General features: G+C 39.4%; 1 protein-coding gene across 3 annotated transcripts in view; it reads right to left on the bottom strand.

Moving 5' to 3' along the window:
• Positions 1–25,713, bottom strand: part of THSD4 (thrombospondin type 1 domain containing 4) — a 693,045-nt gene that overhangs the window by 372,505 nt on the left and 294,827 nt on the right. The window lies entirely within an intron of this gene.

The following is a 25,713-nucleotide window of genomic DNA, read 5'->3' as shown; positions in this document are numbered from 1 at the left end:
CTGAAGCATGTGAAAAGATGCTTGAGCTCACTCAAAATTAGATAAATGCAAATGAAAACTAATACTACTACAGGAGATACCACTTTCCGCTTATCAGACTGGCAAATAGCCAAAAAGTGGATATCAAACCACTCTCATACATTGCTGGTGGATGTGTTAGTTGTTTCAACCACTTCGGAGGGCAATTTGCCACCCACTAGCTATCAAAATCACAAATACATATGAATACTTGGCTCCCTTTTAAGAATTTATCCAACAGTTATTGCAAACATGTAAAGGGACCCATGTACCAGTATATTAATTGCAGTGCTGGGGCTCAGAAACCAATACCCCAAAATATAGCATTTTAACATGCTGGACTGAAGTAAGCACCTCAAGGTCTCCCTGACCTTACCCTACCTCCACCTCCCTTTAGCCTCTCAATGTTCTGTCTCTCCCAAAGCTGTTCTCTGGAGTTCCCTTATCTTCCTAAAGTCCACACCTGCCAAAGAAGAAAACAATTACCTCTGGTCCTTTTCTTGAGTTTTCATTAACTCATATCGCAGGAAGACTCAAGCTGTCAATGCCTGGGCAGACTTCTGTCACAAACCATCGTCTTCTATTTTGGTGCCTGATATGGTTTGGATGTGTGTCCCCTCCAAATCGCATTTGGAAACGTGATCCCCAGTGTTGGAGGTGGAGCCTAGTGGAAAGTGTTTTGATCATGGGAGTGGATCGCTCATGAATGGCTTAGCACCATACCCTTGGTGATGAGTTCTCAGTTCATGTGAGATCTGATTGCTTAAGAGTCTCCCCCTTTTCCCTCTTGCTGCTGCTCTTGCTATGTGATGTGCCTGCTCCCACTTCACCTTCCACCATAATTGTAAGCTTCTTGAGGCCTTACCAGAAGCTGAGCAGATGCCAACACCATGCTTCCTGTACAGCCTGCAGAACCATGAGCCAAATAAACCTCTTTTCTTTATAAATTACCCAGCCTCAGGTGTCTCCTTTATAGCAGTGCAAAAACAAATGAACACAGTCCCATTCAGTATTTCAAAAAGAATAATTTACCAGCCATTGTCTGCTCTGTGGGCCCAACAGACTTTGTCCCAGGTCACTGCATGTTCTCCAAGTCCATTCATTTTCCCGTAAAAATGTTACTATCCCTCAAATTGCCACATTTCCCTCATCTCCAATTGCCTTATGAAAAAGGGTGTATAAACATTTCCATTGGGTTGCTGGGCATTCATTCTCCTGCAATTCCCCTGTGCTATGCTGTTAGAATAAATTTTGTATGCTTTTTTTTCCTATTAATCTGTCTTTTGTTGATATTCGCAAACCTCCAGAAAGGAAAGGGGGAAGCTTTCCCTTGGTCCCTACAGATGAGATGCTGTGAACTGGATAACCGAAACCACTCTGCTCTTCTGGAAGCCAGATTCGAGGGAACCCCAGACCTGATATGTCAGCCAAAGGGGAGAAATTCTTATCAGTCACTCTTGGTCACTCTCTGTGAAATCTGGTTAAGTAGGTGGTAAAAATAACTGTTTGTCTCATTTTCCTTTCCAAATTTAAGATTAATGGGAGAAAAGCACTTGTTTCACTAGCATTGAGTATAGCAGCTCTGGTGTGTTTTTATTATGAATATTCATATTATCTAATCCTTCTCTTTCCAGAAATAGTCTTTGTTTTTTCCTTCGTCTTTGTCTTCCTGTTTTATTTTGTCATAAATAAGGGTATCACAGGGTAGAAGTAGGATAGAACATAGGCCTAAAACCCCTATAAGCCCATTGTCTGAGCTGACCTCCACAGACTGGTGAGTTTTATGGTTCTCATCAGACCAGCATCTATTTAAGACAAACTGTGCTGTGGGTCCCTGAAATGAAAACCGGATGAGGGTCTCCTTTCGTCTTGCTTTATGCCCTTCAGACTTGACTTGTAACCAAGAGGGAGCATTCTCCCTTGGTCTCTGCCTCTGGGGGTGTGATTTTCAGGTCACGTCCAGTAGCTAGTCTAAAAGCACTGGGAATCCTGAACCATGTAAAATTTTAAGCAGCACTCTCTTTTTTTCCCCAAATGTGCCAAGCTCTCAGTGGAGTCTGTCTTAAAAGGAGTTCTATCCATGAAGGGCTTCTGTTGCTTCCATCTTTGTTGCCTGGTTAGTGCTGGGAAAGTCTAATCCCTGAAGTGCCTGCCCTATGTCACAGGCGTCACAGGTTGGCAGGTCTGTGACTAGAGGCACCCCCATGTGGCCACATGTCCATGTGCTCATAGGGAGACCAGCTACACCATCCTTAACTGCCTGTGGCAACAGAGATCTGCTATCTTAGCTTATTTCTGGGAGTAAATTTTGGGGAGGATCATGAAGGCTGCATCTTTCGCACCCATTTAAAAAAAGATGCCAATTTTGCCTGTCGTATTCTAAACCCGGAAAGTTACCTCAGGGACTTTCCATAAAAAAAGCCTTTTTGGCTTGAGTCACTTATGAGATAAAGAAATTCTCTAAATTTAAAGCACTACTCTTTAGAGAGCTATAGTCTTAAACAACTATCTTATTGGTACCTATGAAAAGAAACAAAAGAAAGCCTAAAAATCCCTTGGCAAGATTTTTAAAAGGCAGAAATCAGATCTAAAACAACGTTAAAATCCTTTGTACATGTAAACTGTTTGCTTTGGAGCCTTTGAGGAATTTGCAAAAAAGACACTCTGGCCTGTAGTTTAGTGACTAGGATTCTCTGCAGAACTTTCTGTGCTCTGTCTGGGGTTGGTTTCCCAGTCAGAGAACCAGTCCCTTGGAGATATAAATCCTTTAACTAAGAAGAAGAAAAAAAATGAAACATTTATAAGGATTAGTTTTAATTATTTGTTTTGAATTTATATTTGTTTGACTCTTGACTTTTTGGAGCACACATCTGTCATTGATCCTTTTCCCTCCCATGAACAGCTACTGTTGTGCGGCTCATCTTTAAGTTTCTTTTTTCTTCTAACTGTCTTAGCGGGTGGCTCTGGGTCTTGGGAGGACTGTTTCTTTGCACCTCTTTAGAGATGAATCATACACTCTTGGTTAAGTCATAAAAGGCTTATTGATTTGCATTCAGAATCACCTGATAGATGCCTTTAGTTTTTTAAAAAATTAAAAACCCAGAATATGTGCTGTTTGTCCCCATTGAAATCTAATAATAAGAAATTGTAAAGGATTGTTTCAAAAAGAGAGGTCTGTGGTTAGAAATCAGCTTCATTAAAAGCTGACATTCAGACTGTACTTTTTTTAAGCTTCTCCATTCTCTTTTGGATATTGTTCTCCCATAAGAACTTTTTAGTCGGCTAGATTCCCTTTTCTCAAACCCCTGGTAACTAAAACTTCACGGGCCTTTTGGAAAACTTCATCCCTCCACGCTAAACTATCTCCTCTACAACTCATTCTTCCATCTACTTTTGCCCCCCCTTCCTTTTGCCACCTTCAATACTACATGAAGAGATCTAGAGGAGACTTCTATCAATCCTTAAACCCCTTAATAAAAAAAAAAAAAAAAAGGGACCACTGACCTCTTTTTGTTTTGGGGATTCCCTGTCTTCCTCGTAACACTCCAAAAGTGGTGGGCAGGTTCCTCTCAGGTCTAAAGCTCTGCCCTTTTGCACTGATCTTCTTCATCTCTTTGGCTTCTGTGTACATAATGTGTGTCACATGCTATGTTTACATGTATGCATATGTGTATACATGTGTTTGTATGTTGTTTAGATGGTACCGATTTAGAAATACGTAAATACTCATAAATCAAGTAAATAAGCCCAAATGCTTTTTTAGGTTCAGGTTGACATTAATAAGCCTTTGGTAAATAAAGCTAGCTTTAAAATTGTTGGTAAAATAACATAAAAATGGCTTCAGAATTTAATTAGGACATTTTGCCTAGGTCTGTCAGACAGACTTATGCTGTCTCTGCTCGATGTTTTAGTGTAATAAAACTATTGCTTTTGTAATAATTTTTGATGCTTGTTTGTTTTGTCTGTGAGCTAAAGCTCTAAGGGCTGGCTAATGGGGTTCCCCAAAGTCCTGTATACATCTTGCTGTGAGCTTATGCCTTTGGTTTTGAGCCTCTGGATTTTGAGGTGTAGAAAGGTGGCCATGGTGAGGCCTGGGGATATGTGTGTGTGCAGCACCTGGGCCATCAGCTACAGGGCAGGGCCAAGCCTAACATGGCCCCATCATTCCTGGCCCAACTCTGTCTCCTGGCCATGTTGGGAAGGGTTGGATCCTCCTGGCATCATCTTCACAGCTGTTTCCTTTGTCCTGGGCTCTGAACCTAGTATGTGAATCCAGAACAGACAGGCCCTGCCCTTCATAGCCACCTGTGTGCCCAATGAGTACCTGCGACCCAGGATGACTCAGGGGACACACTGGGGAGGGTGTCTATATCCAGTATCTCAGAGGCCTTAGTTAATATGACACTGGCTAGTACAAGGATAGACTGGTTTTGCTTTTGCAAAACAAACAAACAAACAAAAAAAAAAAAACAAAGAAAAAAAAGTTAACTTAAATGGCTAGTTTTGTTCCCCATAAGCAATTAAGATGTAATTGTTAAGAACAAGTAAATTAGGTAAATATGAATGGGATAAACATTTATAGACAAATGTGTCAGTTCAAAAAAATCTTTTCAGTAATTTAAAATCTTAAAGTCATGTTACGTTAAATAATAGATTAGCATGAAATGTCTGTGTCATACCTAAATAAATTAAAATACTAAAACATTAATTATTAAACATAAGTTTAAGCTTACATACTTTTGGCTTTTTATTTCACAAAGAAAGAATAAACTTACTAGTAAATATGCCGTCTTCCACATTAAAAAACTGTTCTATGGAAAAGGCTGTTTCTAAAAATTATAAAATATATATTTATAAAATGTTTTGGTACTCAGCAGTTAAGTTGCTTACTTTTCAGGTTTTTCACTGAAAATTAAGGTTACTAAGAGCTAAAAGTATAATTAGAATATGTAATCAAAACTACTAGAAATAAAGGAAATAATTCTGTATACAACACGTACAGGGAGGGTAGGAAATGTTTTTGGTGAGGAAGATTATTAAAAAGGCATCAGGATGTGGTTTTTGTTTAAAAAGATTATTTTGTCTACTTTAGAGGTTATTTAAAAGTTGTTCCCAAATGAAGAAATAAAAAGATGGTATAGATAAAACTGAATAAATATAAAAAGTTGAATAAAATAAAACTTTAAGAGGTTATAAAAGTTTATAAAAATTGTATCATATGTGGTCAAAGCTGACTATACAGGATAGGTTTATTTATAAGATTTCATTAAAATTAGCTTTAGCATTGATACTGATGCAAAAATAAATTTTGGTTGTCTCTTGCAAGCAAGATTTACAAATATTGACAAAAAAAGATTTTGTTCACTTTTTGAGTAAACTGCAAAAAAAAAAAAAAAGAAGAAGGGAGGGAAAGGAACAGATTATATATGCTTCATGCTGTTTTTACTGTGTCTTTTGATTATTTGGAAAACTGAGTCTCCCATCTATCAAAGAGTAAAGGTTTTAGCTTTTTGAAATCTCTGAATTATCACTTTGGTTAAACAAATGATTGTTTCACAATGACCTGTGATTCTACTTTTGATCAAGTCTTTTGAACATTTTTAAAAGACTTCAAAATCAAATTTCAAATTCTAAATTAAGTCTTTTCAACCTTGAACTACTTTTGAACATTCCAGAAGGGCCTTTGGAAGGTCCAGAGAGACGTATTAGGCATACTCGGTATGTTAAAATCACATGGGAAGCATTGGCAAATACAAAATGGTGTTTAGTTTTCCTTGAGTTATATTTGTATAAATGTGTAATATGTGTTCCAAAATAGTATGCGATTCCTAGAAATCTGATATGTCTTGGTTTATGTTACCAGTCATAATCGTAATGTTAAATCTTGTATGCCACAAAAATAACCAGATCTCTTTGTGTAGAGACAAAATGACTCCATCTTGGATGTTAATCCACCATTGACTTCTGAATGACCCCATTTCTGTGAATGCCTCCTGATTTCTTCTTAATTTATTGTCCTTAGTGTAAGAATATGTGCTCACTACAAATCCCGATTTTAGATCAAAGCAACCTTGATGTTATCACATAAATTATAGGCTATGACACATATAACATTCTTGCGTGTTCTGGAGGGTTGCCTTGAATTGTCTTGCTGGAGCATGTATACCTTTCCCCTATGGTATATAAGCCTTGGGTCTGGGAAGTAACAGTGTAGATATCGACCTGTCTTGCAGCCACCCAAGACCACACTTCTGTCTGTAAGTTCCCCTAATAAATCATCATATACCAACAAACTGGATTTATCCGCCACATTTTTTGGTTTCTTGGCTCCTTTGGCATTTGAGAACTGCTTTTTACATACAGATCTTTCACAGAACACCTTGTCGATTGCATCATTATTGTGAACTCTCATAAGATTTTTAACCATGGCCATTTTAAGTCTTGTTGTCCACAGTAAATTGTTTTACTCTGATGCTTCTCCTGAAAGACATTTGCAAGTGTTCTGTCTTCAAGAAGGTTCATGAAAAAAATAAAAAGCTTCTGACAGCTACCCTGAAATATAGACCTCTGCTAATGACTTTGAGATTATCCAGTTGGACTGGATAAAAATTTTAATAATTCCAATGGAAAAAGCTGGACTCATAAAACTGTGAACTCAACAACCAGCAGAATAAGAATTACCTGGGCATCAACTGATTAAGGATTATGATATTTTATGGCTTTAGGTTTGAACATTACTGATTCTTTTTGTTTTGTTTTCCAAAGTTAAGGAGCTTCCTTTTATTCCTCTTAAAGTTTACAGCAATTGGGTATAGTTTTGTGAGCAAAATTGAAACATTTGCCTTTCTCTCTACCTTATCCCTCCAAAATGTTGAAATTCATGAATATTCTTATTTTATGGTAATGTAGTTATTTGCATAAGCTCAGTAAGAATCTGTTCTTCTCGTAACAGAACACAATTGGAAACACTGGTTATTTTACCAAGGCCTTGACTGGAATGTCATATTTTCATCTATGACCAGACAGCTTTACAGAACAGAGGCCGACATTATGAAGCCAATAGAAGCCCTGGGAAAAAATGGCCTAGTACCTTACATACACAATTCTTATGGCTGGTCCATGGTAGGTAAAGAATGTAACTTTCTTTTTTTTTTTTTTTTTTTTTCTTGAGACAGAGTCTTGCTCTGCCATCCAGGCTGGAGTGCAGAGATGCGATCTCGGCTCACTGCAACCTCCACCTCCCGGGTTCAAGTGATTCTTGTGCCTCAGCCTCCCGAGTAGCTGGGATTAGAGGCGTGCACCACCATGCCCAGCTAATTTTAGTATTTTTAGTAGAGACAACATTTCACCATGTCGGCCAGGCTCAAAAAGAGAGAAATTCACTCAATTTGTGTAGTTATTACAGATGTAGTCTGAGGGCAAGTCAAATCTTTGATTTAGCTTATAGCCTTGAGAGGCTTTTAAAAGTCTAATCTGAGATTCCTTATAAAAATTTTCAGCAAAGCCAACTTGAAAAGTGCCTATATAATAAATCATTATTCTAATTGTACTTTATGCAAGTAATCAGGCCAAGTTAATAAAACTAACTTATTTTACAAACAAATTAGTCTCATATGAGTATCTTTGGTAGAAATGGAAGGCTAAAGAGAGAAAAGTTACATTTCAGAAGAAAACAATGGTGCATCTGTTGTTAGATTCTAGCCCTGTTCATTGTTTTTGAGTTTTTCTCCTGCCCTTCTGACTTGGAATCACTAAAAATTAAAATTTCTTTTTTCCTAAGGCCCTACAAGCTGAAGCTAGTAAACTTGGCTTTGAAAAAAAAAAATCACCACAACAGCTTATATTTGAACAAACTTACACACAAACTCAAATCCAGGAAAATCTATCACATTGCCACTGGCCCTCTCAGCTGACCGCCCCCATGACTCTAAAAGAAACTAGTTTATAGGCCACCTCAGACATTAATGTTTGTTTTTCATCTGTTTCCATAAAAATATCTCTTATTAAAGATCTGTTTGCCTGTGTCATGGATAGAGGTCTAATTCTGAGAGCCCATCTACAATACCATCTCTTAAAATGAGAAACTACTGTTTAATTGGATTGGCCTATTCTCAGGAATGAGAGACTGGTTTAATGGGATCTTTTACCATTCAGCTACTAACTCTATTTTCCTCTCCACAGTCACCAGCTCATCTGTTAACATGTGAAATGTCCAGGAAAGTCTGAGCTCAGAAACGAATATCCCAAAATGTGGCACTTTGATGTGCTAAAGAAGCAACCTCATGGTCTTTCTGATCTCCCTGCTCCTGTTTCTCAACCCTCCGTCTCTCCCAAAGAAAAGGATGAAGCTGTTCTTTGAAGCTCTCTTATTTGTCCAAAGTCAAGACCCACCAAAGAAAATAACTACCTCTGCCCCTTCCCTTAGTTTTCATTAACTTAACTCATATTCAGGAAGAAAGATTCAAGTCTGTCAATACACCTGGACAGACTTTTGTCACAAACCACTGTCTTCTATTCTGGTCCTATTCAGTATTTCAAAGAGAATCATTTACCACCCATTGTCTGCTCTGTCGGCCCAACAGACTTTGTCCCAGGCCACTGTGTATTTTCCAAGTCCATTAATTTCCCCCTAACAATCGTTTACTATCCTCAAATTGCCACATATTCCCATCTCTTTCCTCTATGGAGAAGGGTATATAAACATCTGTATCCCATTGAGCTACTGGGCTGTCAGATTCTCCTCCGATTTTCCTGTGCCATGCATTTTACAATAAATGTCGTATGCCTTTTCTCCTTTTAACCTGCCTTTTGTCAGTGAACCTTCAGAGGAGGAAGTGGGAAGCTTGGCCCCTACAGCAGCATGACTGGTAATGGTAAAAGACTGGAAACAACCAACATGTGCATCACAGTTAGATAAATGATGGTTGTTCCTAGTGTGCAATACCATGCAAATGTAAAATGAATGAGCATGTTCTCTAGATATTGAAACAGAAAGCTCTCTAACATATGCTAAGGAAGACAAGCAAGGAAAGAGCAGTGTCTGTAAAACGCTCCTGTATGTGTCAAAAAGAGGGGGGAAGATAATATGAATTGGCTTGTAGATGTAGAAAAATATCTGCATTAAAAAAGAAATTATCAACCACTGGTTATTTCCTGTTGGGGCCCTGGGGAACTGAGTAGTTTTGATGTTTGAGTCATATAAATGTAGTATCTATTAAAAATATGAAACAAAGAATTCAAGTGTTTTCATCTGACACTTTTGTCCTCAAAAACCCATTTTAACCTATTTTTCTAAGTCTTTTCTATTACATTAGTGGTGCTTCTCACTACTTGGTTTGACCTGAATTTTGCCAGGAATTTAAATGAGATGTCCAAATATGGTGTTCAGGTGATGAATGTTTCCTTCACATCTTCACTCAGATGTCCAGGTCCTACTTGAGTCATCATTAGGCTAAGCAGCCTATGTTAAAAAATCGTAATAATAATTAAAAAGTCTGAGCCTATGTCAATATAACTGGTGAATAATATGAGCTGATTCTGCAAGGATGTGCACAGGGGCCAAAAGGAAAGGGGGCTACTGCTTCCTTGGCCCTATTAGTCTGAACAGAGACAGCATGGAGTTTCCCCATACACCACAGTTTTCTAAAGTTTTATTATGTGCCTTGTGGAACAGTACCTGTAGAAGTGACTTTGCATACAATGAGTACTGCATAGCTCTGTATATATATCATAATAGATCCTACTTAGACAGTGCTTCTAGACTGTGCTTGGCTTAGGGTCAGGGATGGTGGTGTGTTGGGGTAGAAGTGGACTATCTGGCCGAGAGGACTTTTCTCTGCTGAAGTTTCCCCTTATTTCTCAGTTACAAGTGTCAGTCACCACCCCTGCCAATTTAGACTGAACACTTCAAGTTCCCTTTGAGGGAATGCTACCTATTCTTTTATAAAGCTAGGGGAGGGGATCCTAACCTCTCTTCTGTCACTTGGGTAAGAGGACCAGGTTGGATGCTCTGGACATCCCACCCCAATTTTACCTTAACAACCTCTCTTTTATCTGTTTTAATGTTGGACATCCTGATTGACCAAAGCCTCTTCTTGACCCATTATATTATCCAAATTCCAGGGGAGTCTTTTGGGCCTGGGGAATGACTTAATGGAGGGTTTCCCATTGCTGAAGCCAGCATGTGTTCAGAAAGAAGTGTGCATACCTTGGAGGAACTAAGAATGGCACCACCAGAAGTAGACCAGATTAACTCAGGGCAGAGAGCAGGGCGCAAGCACAAAATGGTCACCTCAACTTCTATCCTGAGTATCTCGTATGTGCTAGGTCCTGGGCTAGAGGCTTGGCATACACTTTCTCCAATCTCCAAGGTCCGGGAGGCCAGTAACATCGCCTTCACCTGTTTTCTGGACTCCTGCCCTCCCTGGAGACCTTCACCTAACATTCCATTTAATGTGTGCCCCCCACCATTTTTCACTACCCAGTTAACTTCACAGCATTCATCAACAGCATTCATCGTAATATTTGTTGAATGCATTTGAATGCTTCATAGCATTCATCAATTCTTTTGCTTATTAACTGACTTTGTATTACTTTTCCCACTAGGTTTTAAGCTCAATTTGAGTAGAAACTGTGTTAGTCTTTTCCACTGTTTCATCCCAGTGCCTTGCCCAGTGCCTTGCCCAGTGTATGGCAGTGAGCAGTTATGATTATTTGTTGTGTTAATAATTATGTGTATAATTTAGGTTGATTAATAATTATTTAATACATATAAAGAAATCTAAACAGGGTTTTTATGTTGGGTAGTTGTTCTAATGATTAAAATAAGAAAAATAATAGATAATTTTTCTAAACTACATGTAACAAAGCAAATTTCATTAGTTTTATGTTAGGTTTCAGTTTAAGGTTTCAAGAGGTCCTAAGAACAGATCAAGTGCCCCGAAAGTTTACTTCTTAGTTAATCCTATTCATGATTATTTCCAGGAAAGGAGGTTTCACAACCAATTTCTACCTCGTTCTTTTGTTCCATTCTTGTATATATTTAAAAAACATTTACTGAATAATTTTAATCTGTTAAGCACTGAGGATACAGATACATATAATACTCAATCTCTCCTTTAGGAGCTAAGACACATGTCAAAATAACTGTAACATAATATGATAAACTTTTAATAGTCACAAGCAGAAAGTACTTTTAGATTAGAGTTTGCTTGGGGTGTTTATAAGAGAGCGAGTCCACAAAGAGTCACATTAACTTGGAATTTGGGCAAATTAGAACCTATCTACCCTCTTTCAAGGGTGAAATCATGCAAATATCTTGGAAAAGAGAAGAACAATTTACCCAATCCAATTATTCTCTTGGTTTCATTGGACTAAAAATATGAACTCTAAGCAAAGCCCACAAAGTGAAGCCAGTAAAAAAGCAACATAGGGCAAAAGGGCAGAAAAATGAGCAGGGTCTACTTGTGTGGTTCAGCAGAGCCCAATAGTGTATATATAAATGAGGGAAATGGACATTCAGCACCTGAACACACACACACACACACACACACACACACACACACACACACACACGGCTATACTTACAAATGCACACATTCATTATGTCATCCTTCCCAGTCAGGGCAACACATTGGTTTACAGCTTATCCCTCAACATTTGGAAACAGTTACCTTGCTTTAATTTATTGAATAACTATGAAACTGTCTGCCGATGTGTCCTGATGGAAGCCAAGTGGTGTCCCCGCTGGGGGAAGAGGTGTCAAAGCCCACACTGAGTGTGAGTGGATGGCAGAGCCACAGGAAACGCCCTGCAGTGGGGCGATGACTGACCAGAGGATGTGCCTGATATAAGGGAGGAGTTCGGGAGCCAGAAGGCGGCTTCTTTCCCTTCACCAGAAGGCACCATGGGAGAATGCACTCACACTTTCTTAGGTTCCTCTGCCATCAGCTCTGCAAGGACTCGAGAAATTCAGAGTAAGCAACTGAAAAAACAAGATGAGGCTGACAGGGGCTTGGGAGGGTGCCAAGAATTCTCCCCGACCTTCAAGGCCTTGTGTTCTGGGTATTTGGCCAAGTGGGCTTCATCTCCTTGTTTCATCTGCACTCAACTGCCTATCCCAGGCCCCAAATGAGAAAACTCTGTGATGAGTTCAAGATTAACTTCATTTGCTGAAATTCAACATATTGAGTACCAAGTACCTTCTTTCATTTACACATTTATTTCAAACACCCATTCAAATGGTAGGCTTTTTGCTAAAGCAAGACTGGACACAGCAAGGCACTCCAGACTGACGGGACAGCACATACATTCCCATGAAAGCACCGACCAGCAGGCCTGCAGTGTCAGGGACTGACACATTCCCATCTGGCTGGCACTGGCAGCCAGGAGGCCTGGCAGGGGGCAGACGATGAAGGGTTGGGACTTTATTCCATAGGCGCTGTGGAGCTGCAGGTGGAATTTAGTCAAAAGAGAGGTTCATCCTGATTTGTGTTTTGAAAAGATGGTCATTTGGAAAGAGGAGGTGAGAAAAATAAACTCAGAAGAGGGAAAAGACTTAGACAATTTTTTTCCCAACACATATAAACAACTCTTTCTATTCTGATTAACAATTCAGCCTAAAAAGCCGATATTAATAATAAACCCCTATGTAGCATTTACTGTGTACAATTAACTTCATCTTCAGGATAGTCCTCTGTAAAATGGGGATTAATAATACCTCTCTGATTGGGTCATTGTAAAGATAAATGAACAAAATCATTTTTGTGTAAAGGACACAGCACATGGTAAACTCTCAGAAATGGCTCCTTGCTGGCTTGCATCAGCTTCAACACCTTCCTCCCCTGTGATTTCAAAGCAGCTATTTTTTTTGCAAGGCACCTACTCAAGTTCTGTTTGTTCTCAACCAAACACTTTTTTCGGGGGGATGGGAGTAGGCCTTGGGGTCATTCTGACTTAGGATCATTAAAGTCTGGAAGCCTGAGATTTCTGAAAGGTTGGTCCTCCAGGGAGCTAGTTTTGGTTTCTTTTTTCCTAGTGCCTTACCCACATGACCCTGTTCTTTCAAATGTCTGCTATACCTTCAAGGCAAAGTTTCATCTATTTTTATTAAGTTGGGAGCAAAAATAATACATACACCCCCAAACTATAAAATTTTGGAACATTTAAAAACAGAGTTTAAAGCTGAGATCAAGTAAAACTAAATCATAGCGTGGTTAATGTGATGTTTAATAATAGAAATTATAATCGTGCTCTCTGTTAATTAGACCTAAGTGATATTTCGCTTGCATAAATGACAGTAATGACTGGGGAGGGCCAGAGTGTCTCTGAGACCTCTCTGAAGACTGGCCAGATATTCGTTTTTGATGTCTGGAGAAAGGGGTTGGGGTGAGGGAGGGAGAATCTCTGCGGGCTTCCAATACATCCTCTCGTTTTTGGAAATGACAGAATGAGAACTCTACTTGCCCTTTCCCTTCGAGGCCTTTCAATATGCAGTAATTAGCCCGAAGCCGACATTTAGACTCCTTCCAGTCCCTGTCAAAAAATGGAGTATCACCCTGCACCAAGGGACTAGACATCAACCCCAATTTTCTCTGTTCCCCAACCCTCCCCAAGGTTGACCTAGGACATCACATTCTTCTTGTCCTTATTTCAGCTCTCGGGTCTAAAGTGCAGAGGAGAAGCAGAGCAAGATGGCTGAATAGTAGCCTTCATCATCATCCTCCACACAGGAACGCCAAATTTAACAACCATTTATTTAAAAAAGCACCTTCATATGAGCCAAAAATCAGGTGGGCGATCACATAACCTGGTTTTAACTTAGGATCACTGAAAGGGGCACTGAAGAGGGTAGGAAAGGCAGTCTTGAATCACTGACACCAGTCCTCTCCTATTCCCCAGCAGCAGCCATGGGGTGCAGAGAGTCGGAGCGCTTTTGGGAGGGAGAGCACAGTGATGTGGGACTTTGTATTGGAACTCAGTGCTGCCCTGTCACAGTGGAAAGCAACACCAGGCAGAACCCAGCTGTTGCCATGGAGGGAGCATTGGGACTAGGCCTAGTTCAAAGGGCACTCATCCATCCCAGTGGTTGGAACTTGAGTTATGGCAAGGCTTGCCATGGTGGGCTAATGTACTCTGGGGTCCTAAATATACCTGAAAGGCAGTCTAGGCCACAAGCTGTGTAATCGCTGAGAATGTTCTGGTGCTATGTTAGGCTTGGAGCTAGTGGACTTGGGGGGCACGAAACCTAGTGAGACACCAGCCAGGGTGGTCAAAGGAGTGTTTACACTATGCCTCCTCCAACCCCAGGCAGTGCAGCTTGCCTCTATAGGAGAAACTCCTTCCTTCCACTTGAGGAAAGGAGAGGGAAGAGGAAACAGGTCTTTGTCTCATCCACCATAGGACAGGGCAGCAGGTAAGTCCTGAGGCACCCATTCCAGGCCGTAGTTCCCAGAAGACATTTCTAGACATACCCTGGGCCAGAAGGGAGCCTGCTGCCTTGAAGGGAAGGACCCAGACCTGGCAGCATTCATCACCTGCTGACTAAAGAGCCTTTGGGCCCTGAATAATTAGCAGCTGTAACCAGGTAGTACACGTCATGGGCCTTGGGTAAGACTCTGAGATCTGCTAGCTTCAAGCTGTGACTGAGCGCACTCCCAGCTGTAGTGGCTATGGACAGAAACTCCTTCTGCTTGAGAAAAGCAGAGGGAAGAGTAAAGGGGACTTTGTCTTGCAGCTTAGATACCAGTTTGGCCATAGTGGGGTACAGTACCAAGTGGGCTCTTGGAGTCCCTAATTTTAGGCCTTGGGACTTGGACAGGATTTCTGCACCTGCCCTGGGCCAGAGGGGAGCCAACTGCTCTAAAGGCGGGTCCCAGGTCTGGCAGCATTCACCACAAGCTGACTACAGACCAGTTGGTCCTTGAGTGAACATCAGCGACAGCCTGGCAGTGCTCTCCATGGGCCTGTGGAGGTGGTGGCCACGGGGACAGACTCCTCTGCTTGCAGAAAGGGGAAGGAAGAGTGGGAAGAACTTTGTCTTCTGGCTTGGGTGCCAGCTAAGCTGCAGTAGAATAGAGCACCAGTTGATTCCTAGGTTTCTGACTCCAGGCCCTGGCTCCCGAATGGTATTTCTGGACCAGCCCAGGGCTGGAAGGAACTTGCCACCCTAAAGGGAAGGACACAAGCCTGGCTTGGCTTTGCCACCTACTGATTGTAGGCTCTAGGGCCTTGAGTGAAGGTAAACAGTAGCCAGGCAGTGGCTATGGCAGGCCTTGGGCAAGACCCATTGTTGTGCTGCCTTCAGGTCTGACCCAGCGCAGTCCCAGTGGTGGTGGCCACAGGGGTGCTTATGTCACCCCTTCCCTGATTCCAGGCAGCTTATCACAGAGAGAGACTCCATTCTTGTAGGAGTAAGTAAGGGGAGACAACAACAGTCTCTACCTGGTAATCCAGGGAATCCTTCTGGAACTTATATTAAGACCACCAAGGTGGTACCTCTATGAGTCTGCAAGAGCCACAGTATTACTGGGCTTAAGGTGTCCCCTAATGCAAATATGTCTGCAGTGACCAAAGACTTAGATCACAACACCCAAGTCCCTGCAAATATCCAGAAAACCTTCTAAAGAAGGACGAGTACAAACAAACCCAGACTGTGTACAAGCAAACCCAGACTGTGAAGACTACAATAAATACCTAACTCTGAACTATCAAGACCCCAGTGAACATCCACAAGCATCAAGACCATTCAGGAAAACATGACCTCACCAAACAAACTAAATAAGGCATCAGGGACCAATCCTGAAAAAACAAGAGATATGTAACCTTTCAGTCAGAAAATTCAAAATAGCTGTCTGTCTCAGCAGAATTCAGGACAACACAGAGAAGGAATTCAGAAATCTATCAGATACATTTAACGAAGAATCAAGCAGAATTTCTAGAGCTGAAAAAGGTAACTGACATACTGAAGAATACATCAGAGTCTCTTAATAGCAGAACTGATCAGGCAGAAAGAAGAATCAGTGAGCCTGAAGACAAGTTATTTGAAAATACACAAGAGGAGACAAAAGAAAAAAAGTAAAAAGGAATAAAGCATGCCTACGAGATCTAGAAAACAGCCTCCGAAGTGCAAATCTAAGAGTTGTTGGCCTTCCAGAGTAAGTACAGGACAGATGGGGTAGAATGTTTATTCAAAGGGATAATAACAGAGAACTCCCCAAACCTAGGGAAAAATATCAATATTTAAGTACAAGAAGGGTATAAAAGACCAAGTACAATATAACCCAAATGACACTAATCAAGACATTTAATAATCAAACTCTCAAAGGTCAAAGCAAAAGAAAGGTTCCTAAAAGCAGCAAGAGAAAAGAAATAAATAACATACAATGAAGCGCCATTACATCTGGCAGCAGATATTTCAGTGGAAACCTTACAGGCCAGGAGAGAGTGGCATCACATATTTAAAGTGCTAAAGGAACCACACTTCTACCATAGAATAGTATATCTGGTGAAAACACCCTTCAAATGTGATGGAGAAATAAAGACTTTCCCAGACAAACAAAAGCTAAGGGATTTTATCAACACAAGCCCTATCCTATATTTCTTGTAGAAAGAGACTAGAAAGAAAATGATGTTAATGAGCAATAAGAAATCAGTTGAAGGTACAAAACTCACTGGTAATAGTAAGTACACAGAAAAACACGAATATTATACACTAATTGTGGTGTGTAAACTACTCCTTTTTTTTTTTTTTTTTTTTTTTTTGAGACGGAGTCTTCCATCACCCAGGCTGGAGTGCAGTGGTACCATCTCGGCTCACTACAACTTCTGCCTCCTGAACTCAGGCAGTTTTCATGCCTGAGTAGCTAGAATTATAGGTGCATGTCACCACACCCAAGTAATTTTTATATTTTTAGTAGAGATGGGGTTTCACCATGTTGACCAGGCTGGTCTTGAACTCCTGACCACAAGTGATCCCAAAGTGCTAGGATTACAGGTGTGAGCCACTGCACCCGGCCACCACTCTTACCTTAAGTAGAAAGAATAAAAGATGAACCTATCAAAAATAATAACTACAACAACTGTTCAAGACATAGACAGTACAATAAGATATAAATAGAAACAACAAAATGTTAAAAAGCAAGGAGATGAAGTTAAAGTGTGAAATTTTATTGGTTTCTCTTTGCTTGCTATTTTGTTTGTTAATTGAAATAAATGTTAAGTGATAATCAGTTTAAAATAATGAACTGTATTATTTGCAAGCCTCATGGTAACCAAACCAAAAAACATAGAACAGATATACAAAAAGCAAAACTCAAGAAATTAAAACATACTACCAGGGAAAATCACCCTCACTAAAAGGAAGACAGGAAGGAAGGAAAGAAGAGAAGACTACAAAACAATCAGAAAACGAATAACAAATGGCAGAAATAAGTCATTAACTATCAATAATAACATTGAATAGAAATGGACAAAACTCACAAATCAAAAGACATAGAGTGGCTGAATGGATTAAAAAAAAAAGACCCATACATCTGTTTCCTACAAGAAACACACTTCACATATAAAGACACACAAAGACTGAAAATAAAGGGATGAACAAAGATATTCTATGCAAACGGAAACCAAAAATGAACAGGAGTAGCTATACTTAGACAAACTAAATTTCAACGCAAAAACTATGAAAAGAGACAAAGAATGTCATTATTTGATAAAAGAGTCAATTCAGCAACAGGATTTAACAACTGTAAATATATATGCACAGAACACCGGAGTACCCAGATATATAAAGCAAATAGTACTAAAACTAAAAAAAACAGACAGATGCCAATACATTAACAGCTGGACACTTCAACACCACACTTTCAGCATTGGACAGATCATCCAGACAGAAAATCAGCAAAGAAACATCAAACTTAATCTATACTGCAGACCAAATGGATCTAATAGATATTTACAGAACATTTCATCCAACAGCTGCAGAATACACATCCTTTTCCTCAGCACATGCATCTTTCTTAAGGACAGACCATATATTAGGCCACCAAACAAGTCCTAAAACACTCAAAAACATGGAAATAATATCAAGTGTGTTCTCTGACCACAATGGAATAAAACCAGAAAATAATAACAAGAGGAATTTTGGAAACTATACAAACTCATGGAAATTAAACAATTTGCTCCTGAATGATTAGTGGGTCAATGAAGAAATTAAGAAGAAAACTGCAAAATTTCTTGAAACAAATGATCATGGAAACACAGCATACCAAAATCTATGGGATACACTGAAAGCAGTACTAAGAGGGATGTTTATACTTATAAGCACCTACATCAAAAAAGTAGAAAAACTTCAAACAAACAACTGATTGATGCATCTTAAAGAACTAGAAATACAAGAAAAAACCCCAAAATTAGTAAAAGATAAATAATAGACCAGGCATGGTGCTCATGCCTATATCCCAGCACTTTGGGAGGCCAAGGCAGGAGAAGTGCTTGAGCCTAGGAGTTCAAGACCAGCCTAGGCATCATAGCGAGATCCCATCTCTACAAAAATTTAAAAATTAGTCAGATGTGGTGGCGTGCACCTGTTATTCCAGCTACCCAGGAGGCTGAGCTGGGGGAACTGCTTGATCCTGGAGATCAAGGCTGCAGTGAGCTGTGATCATGCCCCTGCACTCTAGCCTCAGCAACAGGGCAACACTCTGTCTAAAAAAAAGAAAAAGAAAAAGAAAAGAAAAGAAATAATAAAGATCAGAGCAGAAATAAATGAAATTGAAATGAAGAAAACAATACAAAAGGTCAATAAAATGAAAAGTTGGTTTTTGAAAAGATAAAATGGACAAACCTTTTCCCAGACTAAGAAAGAGAGAAGACTCAAATAAATAAAATCAGAGCTAAAAAAAGAGACATAACAACTGATACCACAGATATTCAAAGGATCAATAGTGACTACTATAAGCAACTATATGTCAATAAACTGGAAAATGTATAATAAATGAATAACATTCCTAGATACATACAACCTATCAAGATTAAACCATGAAGAAATCCAATACTTGAACAGACCAATTAACAAGTAATGAGATAGAAACAGTAATAAAAAGTCTCCCACTAAAGAAGATTGGGACCCAATAGCCTCACTGCTGAATTTTACCATACATTTAAAGAAGATTTAATACACCAATCCTATTCAAACTATTCTAAAAAATAAAGGAGGAGGGAATACTTCCAAATGCATGATGCAAAAATCCTTCAGAAAAAAACTAGCAAACTAAATTCAACAACACAATAAAAACATCATTCATCAGGACCAAGTGGGATTTATCCCAGGGATGCAAGGATGATTCAACATAGGCAAATCAATTAATGTGATATATCATAGCAACAGAATGAAGGACAAAAACCATATGACCTTTCAATTGATGCCAATAAAAGCATTTGATAAAATTCAACATCCCTTCATGATAAAAACCCTCAAAAAGTTGGATATAGAAGGAACATGCCTTAACATAATTAAGTCATATATGACAGACCCACAGCCAGTTTCATACTGAATAGAGAAAAACCAAAAGCCTTTCCTCTAAGATCTGGAACAAGACAAGGATGCTCACTTTCACTACTGTTATTCAATGTAGTACTGGAAGTCCTAGCTAGAATAATCAGACAAGAGAAAGAAATAAAGGGCATCCAATTTGGAAAGGATGAAGCCAAACTACCCTTGTTTGCAGATGATAAAATTTTATATTTGGAAAACACTAAAGACTCCACCAAAAATGATTAGAATTGATAAATTCAGTAAAGTTGCAAAATACAAAATCAACATACAAAAAACAGTAACATTTCTATATGGGAACAGCAAATATACATTATTTCTATATGCCAACAGTAAACAATCTGAAAAAGAAATCAAAAAACTAATCCCATTTACTATAGCTACAAATAAAATAAAATACCTAGGAATTAACCAAAGAAGTAAAAGATCTCTACAATGAAAACTATAAAACATGGATGAAAGAAGTTGAAGAGGACACAAAGGAATAGAAAGATATTCTGTGTTCCTGGATTGGAAGAATTAATATCGTTAAAATGTCCATAAAACCAAAGCGAATTACAGATTTAATGTAATCCCTATCAAAATACCAATGAAATTCTTCACGGAAATAGAAAAACACAATTTTAAAATTTATACGGAATCACAAAAGATTAAGAAGAGCCAAAGCAATCCTGAGCAAAAGGAAGAAAACTGGAGGAATTATATTACTTGATTTCAAATCACACTACAGAGCAATAGTAACCAAAACAGCATGGTACTGGCATAAAAAGAGACATATAGACCAATGGAACAGAATAGAGAACCTAGAAATAAATCCACACATCTACAGTGAACTCATTTTCATTAAAGGGGTCAAGAGCATACATTGGAAAAAGGACAGTCTCCTCAAAAAAAAAAATGGTGCTGGGAAAACTGGAAATCCATATGCAGAAGAATGAAACTAAACTCCTATCTCTCACCATATACAAAAATCAAACCAAAATGGATTAAACACTTAAATCTAAGACCTCAAACTATGAAACTACTACAAGAAAACATTGGGGGAACTCTCTGGGACATAGGACTGGGCAGAGATTTCTTGAGTAATACCCCACAAACACAGGCAACCAAAGCAAAAATGGACAAATCAGACCACATCAAGTTAAAAAAGTTTCTGCACAGCAAAGAAAATAATCAACAAAGTGAAGAGACAACCCACAGAATGGGAGAAAATATTTGCAAACTACCCATCTGACAAGGGATTAATAACCAAAATATATAGTAGCTCAAACAACTCTATAGGAAAAATATCTAATAATCTGATTTTAAAATGGGCAGGGCCAGGTGCAGTGGCTCATGCCTGTAATCCCAGCACTTTGGGAGTCTGAGGCAGGCGGATCATGAAGTCAGGAGATCAAGACCATCCTGGCTAACATGGTGAAACCCCGACTCTATTAAAAATACAAAAAAAATAGCTGGGTGTGGTGGCGGGTGCCTGTAGTCCCAGCTACTTGGGAGGCTGAGGCAGGAGAATGGTGTGAACCCAGGAGGCGGAGCTTGCAGTGAGCCAAGATTGCACCACTGCACTCCAGCCTGGGCAACAGAGCGAGACTCCAACTCGAAAATAAAATAAAATAAAATAAAATAAAATGAAATAAAATAAAATAAATAAAATGGGCAAATGATTTCAATAAACATTTCTTAAAAGAAGACATACAAATGGAAAACAGGTATATAGAAACCTACTCAACATCACTGATCATTAGAGAAATGCAAATCCAAACTACAATGAGATATTGTCTCACCCCAGTTCTAATATGAGTGAATAACTTACTAAAAGTGAGGCAATAACAAATGATGGTGAGGATGTAGAGTAAAAGTAATCCTCTTACACTGTAGGTGGGAATGTAAGTTAGTACAACCACTATGGAGAACAGTTTGGAGGTTCCTCAAAAAAGTAAGAATAGAGCTACCCTGTGATCCAGCAGTCTCACTGGTAGGCATATACCCCAAAGAAAAGAAATCAGTGTATCGAAGAGATATCTGCCACACTATTCACAAAAGCCAAGATTTGCATCAACTTAAGTGTCCATTAACAGATGAATGTCTAAAGAAAATGTGGTACATATACAAAATAAAGTACTATTTAGACACAAAGAAGAAAGAGATCCTGTCATTTGCAACAGCATAGATGGAACTGGAGGTCATTATGTTAAGTGAAATAAACCAGGCACAAAAAGACAAACTTCGGGCCGGGCGAGGTGGCTCACACCTGTAATCCCAGCACTTTGGGAGGCCAAGGCAGCTGGATTACCTGAGGTCAGGATTTCGAGACCAGCCTGGCCAACACAACAAAACCCTGTCTCTACTAAAAATACAAAAATTAGCCAGGTGTGGTGGCACATGCCTGTAATCCCCGCTACTCAGGAGGCTGAGACAGGAGAATGGCTTGAACCTGGGAGGCGGGGGCTGCAGTGAACCAAGATTGCAGCACTGCACTTCAACCTGGGCAACAGAGTAAGACTCCGTCTTCAAAAAAACAAACAAACAAAAAGACAAACTTGGCATGTTCTCACCTATTTGTGGAAGCCAAAAATTAAAACAATTGAACTCATGGAGATAGAGAGGATAATGATGGTTACCAGAGGCTGGGAAGGGTAGTTGGGGGTTAAGGGGGAGGTGGGGATAGTTAACGGGTACAAAAAAATAGAAAGAATAAATAATATCTAGTATTTGATAGCACGACAGGGTGACTACAGTCAATAATAATGTAATTGTACATTTTAAAATAACTCAGTATAACTGGATCATTTGCAACACAAAGGATAAATGCTTGAGGGGATGGATACCCCATTTACTCTGATGTGATTATTACATATTGTTTGCCTGTATCAAATTATCTCATGTACTCTATAAATATATATTATGTGCCCACAAAAATGACAAATTAAGAATTTTTTAAAAATAAATAAACCACAGAGGAGCTCCAGAACTGGATAAACATAGGCTCTAACTTGAGCTGAAACAGAGCATTCAAGCCAGCAATGGGTGGGCCTGGGGCCTTTACTTGGCTTGGTGTGAGGACAGTGCCCTCCTCTCATGAGGACCCTTTTGTAGACTCAGTTCATATTACTATGTAAGGCTTGTCACCTTTCATTAACTTTTCTTGCAAGCCTGGCTATTTCTTTCAACTCTATGTGGCCAGGAGAGGCTTTGTGTCACTATTTCAGATGCAGACGCACATCTTAGGGAAAACTGTCTGCAAGTGACAGCTTTCTCAGCCACAACTCAGAGGTAGAGAAATCAATTTGAATTCTGGGCATCCAATCAAATATTTAGAAAAGGACACTTTACCCTTTGAAAGCTGCAAAGTAAACAGAAGTTCAGCCTGGGAAGCAAATGTACTTCTGATTATTTAAACTGAAGTTCTAGAGAGAACGGGATAGTCAGTGGTTCCAACAACTTCAATGAGGGAATTTCAGGCAAATGCGGAGAACAAATGCAAAGTAGTATCCAGTAGTCCTAGCAACATCAGAACCCTATTAATATACTCACATCCTAGAAAATGTCTGTTTCAGGCTTTTAGCAATTATTATCTGCAAACTGTGTTGCCGTAAAGTTTGAATGTTTTTCATCAATTAGTAAGAATCCATACCCATGTCCTTATAAGTGTTTGCTTTTCTTTTATATCATCAGCTAATAGACATTTAATGAAATACTAAGAAAACGTGCTCTCCCAGTGAAGAGACCACATTTCATATTCCTTCCAAGTCATCTTACCACCATATATTTATATTTCTGGCTCTTTGTTAACTATATTTTAATCAATGTCCCTTAAAACCTTGCTACTCAAAATATGATCCAGGGACCAGCGGCATCAATATCACATGGAAGTATGTTAGAAAAGCGGATTCCCAGGCCCTTCCCCAGGCCCTACTGAATCAGAATCTGCAATCCCCCAGTGTTTCACACTATAGCGTGAGAGCACTGACCCAAAAGAGCATGTGCATCTGACAAATCTATAATCGACAAAAGAAGGCAAATACTTTTGCACAGAAAATCCAAGTACAATGGTACATATGTAGGCATACGCAGTGATACTAATAAATGCCAGTATGCTTACTGAATGCCAAACCCTGTTATACGGTCATGACTCTTCACCGCAACACAGGACGTAGGTACCATCCTCCTCATTCTTTAGATGATGTACAGAAGCACAGAGAGCTTAAGTAACTTTTGCAAAATCACACAGTAAATCTGTGGAAGAGGCATGACTTGAACCCAAGCAATCCGACTTCGGAGGGCAGGTTTGTAACCATTATACTCTACCATTATATTCACCATTCCTCAACAGTGTGCACCTGTATTCAGGAAATGAAACAGTTGCTTTGGAATCTGAAAGATAAAGCTAGATTGCTATCAGGCCCATCATTTTAGTTCAGTAACATTTAGAAGCAGGGAACATTAAAGTTGGAGATCACAAAACTCTCAGAGAACGTCCTTAAGTATTTTCTGAGGACACTGAAGCTCAGAGAGGATGTGTGAAAACCAGTGGTTTTTCCAAAGGAGCAGAAAACTGGAGGCTATGATGTTTCCCATGATGTTTCCTGCCTCTTCTGTACCGCATCCTAATTCTTGCAGGGTTTGCTCTTCCAAAGATACTTCATACACATCAGATATCAAGTGACACCTTGTTCCTTTCTTAACTTGCATTCAAAATATGAGAACAAAATCCTGTCATTTGCAATAGCATGGATAGAACTGAAGGACATTCTGTCAACTGAAATAAGCCAGGCATACAAACACAAATATCACGTTTTCACTCATATGTGGGAGCTAAAAAAACCAAAATTGAACTCCTGAAGACTGAGAGTGAAATGACGGTTGCCAGAGACTGGAAAGGGTAGTAGGGATGGGATTATAAAGTGAGGATGGTTAATGGGCAAAAAAATACAGTTAGAATGAATAAGATCAAGTGTTTGGTAGCACAATAGGGTGACTATAGCTAACAATAATTTATTGTATATTTTAAGAAAACTAAAAGAGTAGAAGCTGGGTGCAGTGGCTCACGCCTGTAAACCCAACACTTTAGGAGGCCAAGGCAGGTGGATCACCTGAGGTCAGGGGTTCAAGACCAGCCTGGCCAACATGGTGAAACCCTGTCTCTATTAAAAATACAAAAAATTAGTTGGGCGTGGTGGCGTGAGCCTGTAATCCCAGCTACTCAGGAGGTTGAGGCAGGAGAATCCCTTGAACCTAGGAGGCAGAGGTTGCAGTGAGCTGAGATTGTGCCATTGCACTCCAGCCTGGGCAACAAGAGTGAAACTCCATCTCAAAAAATAAATAAAGTAAAATAAAATAAAAGAGTAGCACTGGAATGTTCCTAATACAAAGAAATGCTAAAAACTTGAGGTGACGGATACCCCAGTTACCCAGATTTGATCATTACACACTGTATGTCTGTATCAAAATATCACATATACCTCATAAATATATACATCCATTATGTACTCATAATAATCAAAAATATACTTTTTAAAAATCTGAGAATATCAATCCTGCTTTATAAGTTATTTTGCATCCTATTTGAAACCTCCTCATTCAAAATGTTGTTGGGGGGGTAGGTTGTGCTCACAAATTACACCTCAATATCCCTAATATTAAACACTGTAGCAAGTTATATTCAAACTATAATAGGAACTTCCAGGTGTTATAGCCAAAGAGCTCTTCCTGTGATTAAAATCGCTCTGCCAGCTAGCTATAGAGTGCTAATTAAGATAGACTCTTCGTTTGGGCTCCAGAGTCATTTACCTGCTAAATCTTAGCTCCACGAATACATATGTAGATGAAAGGAGGGTAGAAGTCCAAGCGCAAATTAATGTAGCTACGGAATTTGTGCCATTTCATCTAAGATGCCTATTTTTAACCAAATGGTGCTTTCTGTCAACATTGAGCATCCCACAAGGATTCTCTGAAGCCCAGAATGTTTGCAGAACGCCAGGCGGGGTGTTCCTGGAACAGACTTCAGAAGCCTAAGGAGGTTGAAAACTTCCTGTTTAAAGTACAACTTCTGCTGTAAAAGGCACGAAACAACTTTCCTTTGGAAGCCTGCCCCTTCTGGGGAGAGGCAAGATAAAATATGCCATTCCCTTAAAATGCCACCCTCA

The sequence above is a fragment of the Gorilla gorilla genome, chromosome 16 (genome assembly GCF_029281585.2).
Source record: "Gorilla gorilla gorilla isolate KB3781 chromosome 16, NHGRI_mGorGor1-v2.1_pri, whole genome shotgun sequence".
NCBI lineage: Eukaryota > Metazoa > Chordata > Mammalia > Primates > Hominidae > Gorilla > Gorilla gorilla.
The sequence above is the reverse complement of the archived record's forward strand: the minus strand, read 5'-3'. Positions and strand labels throughout refer to the sequence as shown.